The sequence below is a fragment of the Dromiciops gliroides genome, chromosome 4, assembly GCF_019393635.1.
Source record: "Dromiciops gliroides isolate mDroGli1 chromosome 4, mDroGli1.pri, whole genome shotgun sequence".
Lineage (NCBI taxonomy): Eukaryota > Metazoa > Chordata > Mammalia > Microbiotheria > Microbiotheriidae > Dromiciops > Dromiciops gliroides.
Window position 1 is genome coordinate 444485487 of NC_057864.1, and position 15949 is coordinate 444501435.

The following is a 15949-nucleotide window of genomic DNA, read 5'->3' on the forward strand; positions in this document are numbered from 1 at the left end:
GCTCTCTCGCGCTCTCTCATGGTAAGATATGGGAGCATATGCACCTCTTATGTATATTGTAGAGAGGAGGAATCTTTTTGTCATTCATTTCACTGTATTTCCTGAGCGCTTTGTCTGTGTTCTCCTTTTGGGGGAGTGGGGAGTGCAGGGGGGTGGGGGCAGCGTAAAATCACCAAGGAATCTACAGGAAGCTGACAACATGCCTTAGGCTTGGGAGAGCTTGCAGAGGACCCATAGGTCAAACAGGCTGGGGGCTGGGGAGCTGCTACTACTACTATAAATAGAGTTGGCTTCAGGTATTTTCAAAACTGTCACATGGAAGATGGAATAGATTTATTCTTTGGGTTCTGAAGGGCTAAACAAAGAACAAGGGCAAAGGTTTCAGGGCAGAGGTTGCCAGGGGCAGATTTAGCCTGACTGAGAAAAAACTTATTTACATCAACAGGTATTCCAAGGGGAAATGAAGGGAGTTTCAAGGTAAGCCCATGAACTTCCCCTCACCAGAGGGGAAACAAACAAAACAAAAAAAAACTGGTTGGCTGCTTAGATCATTCTTAGAAGGGATTCTTATTGTGATGGGGGCTGCATCAGCTGGTCTCAAAATCCCTTCCCATCTGACATTGTGTAATTCTGTTATTCCAACAATGGAATGGGCTTCTTGGTAAGTAGTGAGTTCCCCCTCTCTTGAAATTTGCAAACAAAGCAGCTGGATGGATGTTTGCTAAGGTTGCTGTAGTGTACATTTCCTCATTAGGTGAGAGGTTAGACTAGTTTATTTAGGGGAGATAGAATAGTGTAGTGGAAGGAGCACAGAATTGGGAGTGAATCCCCGGGATGGATCTGTCCGTGTTTGAATTGTAGCTTTTATACTTTTTTTTTTTTAAAGCAGGGCAATGAGGGTTAAATGACTTGCCCAGGGTCACACAGCTAGTAAACGTCAAGTGTCTGAGGTTGGATTTGAACTCAGGTCCTCCTGAATCCAGGGCCTGTGCTTTATCCACCGTGATACCTAGCTGCACCCCATTTGGTCTTAATAATAAACCCATAAGGTAGATAGCATTATTATTCCGATTTTAGAGCTGTGGAAAGTGAGTTTAAGAGGGGAAATTACTTGTCCAGGACCATGCAGCTAGTAAGTGTGTGAAACAGAAGACAAAGTCCAAAAGTCCAGAAGTCAGTAGGTCAGATGACAATGTCCAGATCTGCAGTGTGGAGGCAGAGCAGGTGATGAGACCTAGTAGTCCTTGTTGTTTTTGTTTGTCCTTTATTCTCCAGGAGGACCAATGACATCATCAGAATGATGTCGTGACTTGTATGTGAATTGGATTTGAGTGAGGCAGAGCCTAGCAAAGCCTTGTTCTCTCCCCAGTCATCTGAGTCTAGTGGTGAGACAAAGGTCCTACATTTCAGCAGAAGGAACAGAGTTGGTGACTCCCATCTTATCCAAGCTACATTGCCACTGAAGCAGCATGATATGTTCTGAGCAGCCCCTGCTGGGAAGGGGCCGGGGAAGAAGTTGCCCTCAGTAATGGGGAGCGTTCCTGCCCCTTGTACTCTCTCCCTCCCCAAATCATGATGGTATCTGTTGAGTTAAACAGGTGACGTTGTTGTGTATCTCTAATAGACTGGAAGTCTTGAGGGCAGAATCTTTTTTCCCCATTTTATCTTTTTATCTTTAGCACTTCACACAGTCTTACATATAGCAGATGCTTATTCAATGGACTGGATTGGAAAAGAGCATATAAAAATCAGAAATAATATAGCAGAATAGGGTAACTGGAAATAATCTTGTCTGCACTAAATTAAAGAAATCTCCCTAGTCCCAGACCTGCATTCAAAACCCAGCTCTTCTACTCACTAGTTTAGGACCTTTGGCTTCTCTGAGATTCAGTTTCCTCACTGGAAAAATTGGCACGAATATTTGCTTGCACAACCTACAGTCCAGGGTTGTTGTGAAGGAAGCACTTTGTCAACTATTTTAAAGATGTTGTTTTTCAGTCTTGTCTGACTCTTCTTGACCCCATTTCAAATCAACCTAAAAGCAAATACTATGACAAGAATGGACGTTTTAACAATTTTCGGCTATAGTTCAACTTAACAGAAACACTATGATAAGATTTGATGAGTTCCAAAAAGTTTTTACAAGATGGGGACTTACTAATTTAAAAAAAAAATGGGGACTTACTATTCTTGGGGAAAAAAAGTCAGCAGATAGGGACTTATTTGCTAGCTATCTGGGTTCAGTTTGAAGTTCGGTCAAAGGGCATTTTGCTCCTATTAATCCAGGGTTTCATAAAATCTATCTGGATAATAAGGCAGCTCCTTCCAATCCAGGTGGTCCATACATTCTTCATAACAGCAAATGCATACATACACACTATTTTTTCAATGAAGGAAACTTCACAATGAGCCTCAGCAACATGACACCATCCAATGGTCTGCCATTAGTTTGTTTTTCCTGACATAATGGATTTCTTACAGCAAGTATTTCCATTGATTTTCAGAGGATGCTGTAATGTCTCCAGGCAGGACTTGAATACAAAGAAAATCAGACACTATTAGAGCAACCGGCTTTACTCAGAACCCTTGGAAACCTGGAACCCGGGCGGGGCCCTTGCTCACTCACTATGCTGAGCACCCACAATTTAATGCAGGCCCTGAGGTCTGTGTGAAGACACAGTCTGTTTGCTTCTTTCACTGATGACTCACACTGAAAGATGACCTCTTTCAGAATGCTCACATAATTGTCATGGAAGGAAGGAAGGAAGGAAGGAAGGAAGGAAGGAAGGAAGGAAGGAAGGAAGGAAGGAAGGAAGGAAGGAAGGAAGGAAGGAAGGAAGGAAGGAAAGAGAGAAAGAGAGAAAGAGAGAAAGAGAGAAAGAGAGAAAGAAAGAAAGAGAAAGAAAGAAAGAAAGAAAGAAAGAAAGAAAGAAAGAAAGAAAGAAGGAAGGAAAGAAAGAAGGAAGACTCTTTCCAGATGGTGATGTTTGTTGTGCATTCTAGGTATTGTATTTCAAATCCCAAGCATACCCACCTAGATGACCTTGTACTGAAGATAGAGAATAACTCCCATGCAGGAATAAACATTAGGATCTGGCTTATTACTCAGCTCTTTCCAAATCAACCCATCTACAAGGAAAAACTCACTAACCTAACCTCCAGCCCCACCCCACTCCCAACCTCTGTCCTTCTCCAATTCCCTTTAACCGTATCTCTTACACTGACACATATGACCAAGCTCCAGGCTAATGTTAGGCTAGCTGGAGCCCTTGAAGATAGGAGCAGGGCAGGGAGGATACATGGGCCCAATTCATATCAAACCCATGGCTTGACCTATCCAGGTGACTTGAAGGATGGAAGCAAAAAGAGATTGCCTCCACAGGACAACCAAGGGGTACTCATAGAAGGGAAGGCAGTAACAGAAGGGGGGTGTCATACTAAAAATATTTATGTCTCAATGAGGTTCACTGGAAAGAAACCTAGACAGGAAGTCAAGAAACCAAGGCTGGAGGCTCAACTTTGCCATCACTGTCTTTATTCTGGGTCTCCATGTGATGATGGTCAAGTGTCTTTCTTGATTTCTCCATCTGTAAAATGAGGTACCTCTATCCTCCCAGTTTCCCATGCTCACAACTCACGTGTCACCTCCAACTCCCTACTATCCTTACCTTCTCATATTGCAATACTGCCATCACCTCACTCCTGGACTGTGGCAAAGACCTTCTAATGGGTTTGCTTACCAAAATTCTCTCTCCAATCCAATCCATCCTCCCATTCAGCTACCAAAATCATTACTCACAAATCAGGTCTGACTGTGTCACTCTTGTTAGAAGGCAGCTAGATGGTGCAGTGGATAGAACAAACACTAGACCTGGAGTCAAAAAGACCTGAGTTCAAATCTGGCCTCAGACACTTACTAGCTGTGTGACCCTCCACAAATCCATTAGCCTCTGTTTCCTCACCTGTAAAAAAGGGGATAATAACAGTACCTTTCAGGGTTGTTATATGAATTAAATGAGGAAGATATTTGTTAGCACAGTGACTGGCACATAGTAGGTGCTATATAAACACCCACTCTCTCTGCTCCCTTCCCCTCCTCAATAAACTCCAGGAGAGCCCTATCACCTCCAGGATCAAATACAAAATCTTTGTTTGGCATTCTAACCCCTTCATAACCTACCCCTGTATTACCTACCTTTCCAATTTTCTTACATCTCATAGACCCCACACACATACACACACATTTTTGAACCAGTGACACTGGCCTTCCAGATGTTCCATGAATAATATACTCTATCTATCCTCTTGTCATTTTCTCTGTCTCTCATTCCTGGAATACCTCCCTCCTTATCTCTGCCTACTGACTTTCCTAACTTCCTTTAAGTCCCAACTAAGATTCTAGCTTCTATAGGAAGCCTTTCCCAATCTTTTTTTTTTTTGGGGGGGGGAGCAATGAAGGTTAAGTGACTTGCCCAGGGTCATACAGCTAATAAGTGTCAGGTGTCTGAGGCTGGATTTTAACTCAGGTCCTTTTGAATCCAGGGCCAGTGCTTTATCCACTGAGCCACCTAGCTGACCCCCGCCTCCCCAATCTTTCTTAATGCTATTGCCTTTCTTCTATAATCTTCCCCCCCCCCATTTATCCTGTACATAACTGGTTTGTACCTATTTGTTTACTCTGGGACAGTCTTTTTGCCTCTCTTTGCATACCCAGTGCCTGGCACATAGTAGGAGCTTAATAAATACTCATTGACAGATTGACAGAGGACATTGTGGTTGGTAGGCACTGGGAAAGATACAGTTTAAAAAGCATACAGTTTGAATACCTGTCCTCATAAAGCTTAAAATACAGACAGATGGAATAATGCCATAGGACAATTCCTAGAGCAGCAAAACCCACAGAAGAATGTGTTGAAATCATCTTCCAACCAAGGATGGCTTGGAAAGTCAGAAGGAGGGAGCTGCTGTGCTGAGACAGGAGTGGAGCTCAACCCCTCAGTGATCCTGACACAGATCCAGTCCCAGGAAGACCTCAACAGAGAAGGAGACCTCCCCACCCCCACCTCTACCCCCCAGCCTCTGAATCAGCTGCAGTGCCAGTATCATCTGGGACTAAGCTCACAGTCTGGTGAGCGGGCTGAGCCCTGGGCAGGGGGGAAACTACAGGGGTCTATGTTGGTGCTGAGGCAGAACTTGGATTTTTCACCCCTGCTGGGAACCAGGAGGTAGGCTTGAGCAGCAGTGGCCCAGGTAGGGGAGGGGCACAGGCTCCTCAGAGCTGACAACCACAACACGCAAAGCTGGTTGATTAGCAAGTTGGTGTGGGGTCATCTACAGACCAGGGAACAGGCCAAGCAAGTGAAGAACCTGATCCTCCTTAAATCATACCAGCTTGGGATAGTGCAGCCTGGAAACAGTGCCCCACTTTAAGGAGCTAAAAGTCAAGTAAAGGAAAGGCAAAATGAGCAGACAGAGAAAGGTGAGGACCATAGAAAGTTTCTTTAGTGACAAGGAAGATCGAGGTGCACCCTCAGAGGAAGATGTCAACATCAGGGCCCCTATATCTAAAGCTTCCAAGAAAAATATGAATTGGTTTCAGGCCATAGAGGCACTCAAAAAGGACTTTGAAGATAAAATTAGAGGGGTAGAGGAAAAAATGGAAAGAGAAATGAGGGCGATGCAGGAAAGATAGGAGAAAAAAGTCAACAGCTTGAAAAGCCAAATTGGCCAAATGGAAAAAGAGGTACAAAAGCTCTCTGATGAAAACCATCACCTAAGAATTAGGATTGAACAAATGGAAGCTAGTGACTTTATGAGAAACCAAGACACAATAAAGCAAAAGCAAATGAATTTTTAAAAATAGAGAGCAATGTGAAATATCTTTTGGGGAAAACTGCTGACCTGGAAAATAGGTCCAGGAGAGAGAATCTGAAAATTATTGGTCTACCTGAAAACCATGATCAAGGAAAGAGCTTAGATATCACCTTCCAAGAAATTGTCAGGGGAAATTGCCCTGATATTCTAGAAGCAGAAGGTAAAATAGAAATGGAAAGAATCCACTGATCACCTCCTGAAAGAGATCCCAAAAGGAAAACTCCTAAGAATATAGCCAAATTCCAGAGCTCTCAGGTCAAGGAGAAAATATTGCAAGCTGCCAAAAAAAAAAAAAATTCAAGTACTGTGGAGCCCCAGTCAGGATAGCACAAGATCTAGCAGCTTCTACATTAAAGGGCTGGAGGGCATGGAATATGATATTCTAGAGGGCAAAGGAATTGGGATTACAACCAAGAATCACCTACCCAGCAAATTTATCATAATCTTTCAGAGGAAAAAATGGGACTTCAATGAAAAAGAGGACTTTCAGGTATTCATGATTAAAACACCTGAACTGAATGCAAATTTGACTTTCAAATACAGACCCTAGAGAACCACAAAAACTTGGAGTTGGGGGACATACCTGGGGTCATGCAGTGGGTAACTGTCTTGTGTCTGAGGCCAGGTTTTGGCTGGTATTCCCCTGGGTGTAGGGCGGATGCTTTGTCCACTGTGTCACCTAGCTGCCCCATGATAACATCTTTAGGGTTAAATTAAAGGGTAAGGGGAATACACTGGGGAAGGGGGAAGGGCAGAGGTAGCATGGGGTGAAATCCCACATGAAAGAAACAGGAAAGGGCTTATGGAGTGGGGAAGAGATGGGTGAGGAACAGGGCAGTAAATGAATTTTACACTCAACAGAATAGGCTCAAAGACCTTAATCTCATCAGAATTGGCTCAAGGAGGGAATAATATACATACTCAATTGGGTGGAGTGATCTATCTAACCCTTCAGGAAAATAGGAGAGGAAGGGGATAAATAGAGAGGGGCAAAAGAAGGGAGGGCAGATTGGGGAGGGGACAGACAGAAGTAAATCCCTTTTGAAGAGGGATAGGGTGAAAGAAGAGAGATACTAGAGTAAATATCATGGGGAAGGGAATAGGACAGAGGGAAACAGTTAACAATCATAATCATGAAAACGAGAAAAGGGAGAAAAATTGAACAAAAATATTTATAGCAATTCTTTGTGGTGGCTAAGAATTGGGAGTCAAGGGAATGTCTATCAGATGAAGAATGACTGAAGAAGCTGTGGCAATATATGATTGTAGTGGAATGGTATTGTGCTATAGGAAATGACAAACAAGATGATCCCAGAATACCCTGGAAAGACTCATATGAACTCATATATAGTGAAGTGAGCAGAACTGGGAGGACATTGTGCATAGTGACAGCAGTTTTGTTTAATGAGCAATTGTGAATGACAACTACTCTCAGCAATACAATAATCCAGGACAATCCCAAGGGACTAATGATGAAGCATACTATCCACTCCCATAGAAAGAACTGATAAAAAGAGCACTTGTGGATTGTACATATATAACCTGATTGATGTCTTGTGGAGGGGGGAGGAAAGGGAAGGAGGAAGGAAGAAAAATTTGGAACTCTAAATCTTATGAAAATGAATGTTGAAAACTACCCTTACATGTAACTGGAAGAAATAAAGCTATATTACTGAAAAAAAAAATACAGTCAGATGAGACACAAAACATGAAGATCGCTGCAATTCATGCATTAGAAGGAAACAAGAACAAGCATTTATTAAGCTCCAACTATGTGCTGGGCACTATGCTAAACACTTTACAAATATTGTCTCATTTGATCCTTACAACAACCTTGCTATAATTATCCCGATTTTACACTTGAAGAAACTGAGGCAGACTGAAGTGAAGGGAATTGTCCAAGTTTACACAGTAAGTTTCTGAGGCCATATTTGAAGTCAGGTCTTTGACTCCAGGTCCATTATTCTATCCACTGTACCATCTAGCTTCCTTTAGGGTCAAAAAATCAAGTGGTAGTCTACTGGGAGACAAAGGAAAGCTTCATGGAGAAGATGATGTTTTTCAAGAGTGGTTTCACAACCTTCTCAGGGAATATCCTTTATAGGGATATTTAAGTGTTGAGTGGGAAGTATTAGTCATGTCTAGAAAAAATGTATCATAATTACACATGGAGGAGAGTGCTAGGAGTAGAGGCAGCCAGGTGGTGTGGTGGATAAAGCACTGGCCCTGGATTCAGGAGGACCTGAGTTCAAATCTGGATTCAGACACTTGACACTTACTAGCTGTGTGACCTTGAGCAAGTCACTTAACCCTCATTGCCCCACCAAAAAAAAAAAAAAAAAGGAGAGTGCTAGGAGATCAGTCAGGAAAGATAGTTTGGCACGGGGTTATAGAGGGCTCATAGAGCACCAGACAAAGAAGTTTGGGTTTTACTCTGGTGGCATTGAGTCCTTCAGATCCTTGAGCACAGGAATGGTTGACACAATCAAATACTTGTACAGGGAAGAATATTCTGGAAGTCTTATGAAGGACAGGTTGGAAAGGGGTGAGAGGAGAGAGAGGAAGACATAGAAGACTGAATAGTCAGTGTGAATGACTTACAGGCATTCCCCAAGTGTTGTCTTCCCTTATCAGAATGTAAGCTGCTTGAGGGCAGGGACTGTCTTTGTATTTGTATCCTTAGCTCTTAGTACTGTGTCTGGTACATGGTAAACCCATAATAAATGCTCCTTCCTTCCTTCTCTCTCTTTTTTTTTTAAGTGAGGCAGTTGGGGTTAAGTGACTTACCCAGGGTCACACAGCTACTAAGTGTTAACTGTCTGAGGCCAGATTTGAACTCAGATACTCCTGATTCCAGAGCCCGTGCTCTATCCACTGCACCACCTAGCTGCCCCTCCTTCCTTCCTTCCTTCTTAACTTCCTTCCTTCTTTCCTTACTTCCCTTCCCCTTTCTGCCCTTCCCCTTCCTTCTTTCCTTGCTTGCTTGCTTGCTTCCTTCCTTCCATCCCCAAAGAGATTGGATCAGCCAGTGTCTTAAATGAGCATTTTTTAATTCACACAAACAGAAGGCTTGAGGAGTGGGAGAGTAGAGTCAAGGACAGTAAGGTAAAGACACAACCACAATGGTCCTAATCGTTGGGTACCAGAGTCTTTAGACCATAGTAGAAGAAAAAATGAAGTCTTAGTCATTCTAGATAGTCACTTCTCATAACTGGTTTGGAAGACAACATGTCTCCCATCTCTTTCACCAGATCCAGAGCTAACCCTCCATATTAGGGCTACAGTAATTAACTTCCAGCAAGGGCAGCAGCTGACACTGTCAAGTTTGGGGCAGCACTCTACCTCTTATCCCCACTCAGTTAGGGCTGGGAGCTAACACCTTTGTCATCTGGGCCAAAAATGTTCCAGTACTGCCCCACAGCCTTTGGCAACATGACAACAAGGGTAGCAGGAGTCCTCAGAATTTCATAGGGAGGGACAAGGTTTTCCTCAGGCAATCTGATTGGCTTTCTGCTTCTGATGTCACAGGCATGGAGGCACCTATTATCAAGATTCCATGGAGTATGGAATTTTTTAGCTTAGAAGGTTCTGAGCCCAGATGACTTCAGAAAAGGAAGAAGTGCCAAGCAGGAGGAAAGGGACAACTCTAGATCACGCTTACCCTGCACAGTGTCAAGAAAGACCAGGCTACCCAAACCTGAGGATTATTTGGACACAATTTACATTACTCTAGGTGAGTGACAATGAGAAACCTAAACAAAGAGGGAGGCTATGGGAATAGGACAGAGTAAATGGATATTGGAGACGTTCTAGAGGGACAGTCTAAGTGATTCAGTGAACAGAAGGAACACTGGGTCTAGATTCAAGAACACCTGAGTTTAAATCCCACTTCAGACACTAGCTATGTGAGCCTGGGTAAATTAGAGGTTATTCTGTCTTCATGAGGATACTAATAGCTCTTACCTCCTAGGGTTGTTGTGAGGATAAAGTGAGATAATATTTGTAAAGTGATTTGCAAGCCTTAAAATATTACACAAAGGCTTCTTGTTGTTTTTGTTATGGCTTGGTAACTGCTTGAATATAAGAGATGGGGGAACAAAAAAGATCAAAGATAACCCCAAAGTTAGGAGAAAGGGAACAGGAACGTGATGTCACAGACAGAGACAAAGAATGTGGAAGGAGGAACTCAATTCTTGACAACTGAGTTTGAGGTGGACAATGGAAGATCCAAGATAGAAATGTTGATATTAATACAAGGCCTAGAGGGCCAAAAAGAGTATGATAATAGACATGAGACAGAAGTTCCTAGAAAAGGGTAGAGCGAAGAAGACCCAAGGTAAAGGGGTTAAAGTTGGAAGAGCAATCCTGGAAATAAGTAGATGAGAGTGCTTAGGTTAGTAACGTAGGAGTGAGGGTGAGTGCTGGACATTGGACATTAACCACCCAAAATGAAAGGTTGCTCAAAGGTCACTGAGGTGGGAAGTAGAACAGCAGAAATGACAATAAGAAATAATGAATATATATGTACCTCTAATCCTGGCCCAGAGAAGAGAGGGATTGACCCCAAGTAGAGAGGTTTACAAGGGACGTGATTTCCTCAAAGGAGAGGAATGTTGGTTGAAAAGCTCAAGGATATAGATGATTCCAGTGATAAGAAAGTAGGGATCCCAGAAAGCACAGGGAATTTATTATATGTAGGATGATACAGGGGAAAAGAGTGTTGGCTCTGTAATCAAAAGATCTGCCTGCTAACCTTGGGCAATTCACCTAACCCCTCTGGACCTTAATTTCCCTATCTGTAAAATCAGTGGTTGTGCTAGATAGCTTCTAAGATAGATAGCCTTTAGATCTCTTCCAGATGACCTCTGTGGTCCCTCCTGTAAACTTTATCTTATAATCTTATCCACCGAAAATGGAGTTACAGATAAAGGAGTCTTTGAACAGTATCATAGCAACATAGATTCTGAGTTGGGATAGACCTTAGAGGTCACCTGGGAAAATCTCTTCATTTTCCTATTGTTGAGTCATTTTTCAATGGTGTCCAACTCCTTGTGATCCACATCTGGGGTTTTCTTGGGAAAGATACTGGAATGGTTTGCCCATTTCCTTCTCCAGCTTATTTGAAGATGAGGAAACTGAGGCAAACAGGGTTAAATGGGATTTGCCCAGGGTCACACAGCTTAGTAAGGATCTGAGGCTGGATTTGAACCCAGGAAGAGGAGTCCATACCCTCTTTCTACTGTGCCACCTAGCTGCCCCTATACATTTACATATATACACATACATATGTGTATACACACATACATATATAATTATTTATTTATCTATGTAGATGGAGTTGTTATTTTTTTTTTAAAGACTGGGTTTCCCCATCTGGCCCAGGTTGGACATGCAAGGCAATTCTTGGACCTGGTCCCACTGCTGATTGGCATAAGAACTTTGAACTGTTTTATTTCTGACCTGGGTGAGTTGCCTAAGGCTCACCATAACAAAGCCAACCTTAGTGCCAACACCCCATCAGCATACCCCACTGCACCTCAGAACTTGGGAGTTAATGAGATCCAACAGCCTCAGTCTTTTCAACTGTTAAGATAACAGGCATGGGGGGCAGCTAGGTGGCGCAGTGGATAAAGCACCGGCCCTGGATTCAGGAGTGCCTTAGTTCAGATCCGGCCTCAGACACTTGACACTTACTGTGTGACCCTGGGCAAGTCACTTAACCCCCATTGCCCTGAAAAAAAAAAAAGATAACAGGCATGTACCTACATATTTAGCTAAATCATATATTCTTGATGCGAGGCAACCTTGACTTCTATTTCTTTCTATCTTCTATGGTGTCTATCCAGTCTAATTGAATAAGCATCTCTTAAACACCCACTTACAAAAGTAAGTGAATTGCATGAGAGAGCTACAAAGCAGAGAGCCCCATGGGTGGAACTAACAGAGAACTGATCTGGGTGTCAGGAAGACCACTCTTCAGGTCCTGTCTCTGACAGTTGGTGGCCGTGTGACTTTGGACAAGTCACTTAACCCTTCTGTCACTACTATTGAATGAGCACCGACTAATGTGCCAGAGACACGAAGGATAGAAAGAAAAACAAAACCAGTCCCTGCTCTCAAGGAGCTTACAGTCTAATGAGGCAGGCGATGTACAAACAAGCATGTAAAAATAAGATATCGACAGGATGAATTGGAATAGTCTCAGGAGAAAGACACTAAGGTTTAGGAGGACTGGGAAAGGCTTCTTACAGATAGTAGAATTTTAGCTGAGACCTGAAGAAGGTCAGGGAAGCCAAGAGGCCAAGATGAGAAGGAAAAGAATCCCAGATATGTGGAAGAGTCAATGACAATGCCTAGGGTCTAGAAATGGATCAGATAGTAGGTGGAAGGAAATGAAGTGGATAGTGGATAGAGTGCTGGGTTTAGCATTCAGAAATTCAAATCTGTCCTCAGACACTTAGCTGTGTGACCCTAGGCAAGTCACTTTTAACTCTGCTTGCCTCAGTTTCCTCATCTGTCAAATGAGCTAAAGATGACTGAAAAATGACTGAATGACAGTTCCTTGTTATTCTCTTCTCTCTAGATTTTTGGGACATCACTCTCTCCTGATTTTTCTCCTACCTATCACACTGCTCCTTCTTGGTCTGCTTTCCTGGATCCTCTTCCAGGTCATACCCACTAACTTTAGATATGTCCCACAGGGTTTTTTCCTGAGTCCTCATCTCTTCTCCCTTTTTATTATGTTACTGTGTCACCCAGCTGTCCAAGGAGAAGGGGATGATTAGTAGTGTCAAAGACTACAGAGAGGTAAAGAAAGTGGAGGATTCAGAAAAAGCCATTAGTTTGACAAGCACAAGATGATTAATAAATTTGGAGAATACAGTTTCGGTCGAATGATGAGGTAAGAAGCCAAACTGCAAAGACTTAAGAGAGTGAGAAGAAAGTAAATGGAAGTATCAATTGTAGATGAGAGCACTGAGGGTAGTTAGGAATGAGGGTGAGTGTAGACATGGGTTACATTAACCACCCAAAATGAAAGGTTGCTCAAGGGTCACTGAAGTGGGGAGTAGAACAGTAGAAATGGTGATGAGGAACAAGGAAAAAAAATAAATTATATATAATTTTTTTTTTAGTGAGGCAATTGGGGTTAAGTGACTTGCCCAGGATCACACAGCTAGTAAGTGTTAAGTGTCTGAGGCCACATTTGAACTCAGGTACTCCTGACTCCAGGGCCAGTGCTCTATCCACTGCGCCACCTAGCTGCCCCAATTATATATAATTATAAACACATATACACATACCTGTACATAAACATATACATATATGTATGTATGCATGTATGTGTGTATACACATACACACACATCAGTTGAGGGATTTTTGTTTGTTTGGGGGTTTTTTTGGCAAGGCAATGAGGGTTAAGTGACTTGCCCAGGGTCACACAGCTAGTGTCAGGTGTCTAAGGTCAGATTTAAATTCAGGTCCTCCTGAATCCAGGGCTGGTGCTTTATCCATTGTACCACCTAGCTGCCCCCATGGTGAGGGATTTTTTAGTATGGGAGAGATATGGTTATGTCTGAAGGTAGTAGGAAAACAGTCAGTAGAGAGAGAGCAATTGAAGATTAGTGAAAGAGTAGAGGTAATAGAGATGCCAGTCTGCAGAAAAGAGAATGTAATGGGATCCCTTGAGGGGGTATGCTTGGAGAAGAGAAAGACCACTTCCAGGGAGTCATCTCCAAACAGCCATTATTAAACTTTCAGTGGGAGCATTTATACCTTAGAAACCACTGACCTCTACAAATCAGAGCTTGATTAATTGTTTTGTTGATTGCTTAGACTTTAGAAAGCAATGGAGGACAATGTTAATAATACAGATTAACCTTGAAAATGTGTCATGTGAGGGGCAGCTAGGTGGCAGAGTGGATAGAGCACCGGCCCTGGATTCAGGAGGACCTGAGTTCAAATCTGGCCTCAGACACTTAACACTTACTAGCTGTGTGACCCTAGACAAGTCACTTAACCCCAATTGCTTCACCAAAAGAAAAAAGAAAAGAAAAGAAAAGAAAGTGTGTCATGTGTACATTTTTTTCCCCAGAAAGCTGTTTCTGAAACATTTACCAACACACCACTAAGCGAAGGAGAAGATCCTGGCAGAAGGCATCTGAGTGATGACAGGGGAAAGGGGCACTCTCTGCAAATGGCCTCAGTAATTTCAGTAAAATATGAGGCAAGGTTCTCAGCTGAGAAGGCGAGTGAAAGCAGAGCTGTGGAAGGTGCTGTGGTGAGTAGGATAGTGAATGGATCAGAGAAATGTAAGAGGATCGCCTTGCCCCGGTGAGAGCCCAGTTGAGATGATCTAACTCAAACTTGTTGTGGTCCCAGTCAGCATAGTTTTGTACCTCAGTTTCCTTATCAGTAAAATAGAATTTGGACTTAGCTTTTAAAGTCCCTTTCAACTTTCAATAGATCATCTTCAAAACTGTAGAAGTTACCAACCTACATTGGTAGAATGAGTTCCTCATACCAATAAAATCACAGCTCCAGAAACACACACACACACATATACAGACACAGACAGACAGATGGATGGACAGAGATAGATAGGTAGATAGATAGATGATAGATAGATAGATAGATAGATAGATAGATAGATAGATAGATAGATAGATAGATAGATAGATAGATAGATGATAGATACAACAGTGCTTTACATATAGTAGTTACTCCGTTAATACTGATTTACATGATTCATTTTATTACTGAAGGCTATCAACAAAGATAGTAGTCTGGGATAGAGGCTGTATCTATTTCAGGCTGTGAGATGACTTGTAGATGTGGAAATGTATTTCAGCACCCTTTTCCTTAAAGAACTATTTCCCTAAACCAGGTTTGGATAACTCCCAACCGAGTCACTGTGAATAAACTCCTCCTTCATCCTCCCTGCCCTTTTGACATTACTCTTACTCAAGATTTTAAAGGCTTATGTCTATCAATCCTCATCTATACCCAAAGAAATGGGAGCATTCTTTTCTTCATTTACTCTTCTAGCTCACCAGCTCTTCTGTGACATATCACAAGATATTCAACAAGAACCAAGAAGGTTATAGGATTTCAGAAACAAAACATTAAACTATTTGTGATGGAAGGAGGTGATGAGAGTGTATAAATATATAGAGATATTGTTATATATTATATATGTAATTTATTTGATAATTATAAATAGATAGATGATAATTATAATTATATAATTATAGATAGATAGGTAGATAGGTAGATAGATAGATAGATGATAGATAGATAGATGGATAGATAGATAGGTAGGTAGATAGATAGATAGATAGATAGATAGATAGATAGATAGATAGATAGATAGATAGATAGATAGGTAGATAGATATTACCGCTGGTTTTTCCATAATGCTCTCTACGAAGCAAAGAATAGCCTAAACACAAGATGGTGGAACACAGAGAGGCATTGAATTTAGAAATAGTTTGGATTCAAATTTGTGTCATACCTAGCTAGGATAGCAGGGATAGGCAGAGGTATACAGAGAAGGTACCCAATCTAGATTTCTGAGATCAAGGATGGTATCAAGGTTATTGAATTTAATAGGTATAGATTAAAAGGGAGAGCAACAGGCTTAAAGATAGTTCGTTGTTGCTATTGTTTTCTTGAAACACATTCCCCACCTTTGGCATACTTGACAGAAGCATGCTGAGATTGCACATGTATTGTAATTTGACAGATTGACTGATAGGGTACTACTAGGCAATGTTTGCTGGTTTCTGGGAGACTGAGCCATTGTGAAATTTTTTTCCCTGCAGTAAAACCAGCCTGAGCCAGCCTGGCTGGGTATCTGCTGCCCATGCTCTTCTCAAACATGACTCTTGCTGATGAAACCAGATGGGAGCATTTTCTCCATTTATTACAGGCCTGTTTATAATGACTTTATTTTTATTACCAGTCACACAGGGCCTTCAAATGTGAAGAGGGAAGTTATGTTTAAAGGAAAGCAGGTGAGCAAGTGAAAGATCTCTGTTCTGTCATTCTTTTGTGTGTGAGCCATACAAAAGGGA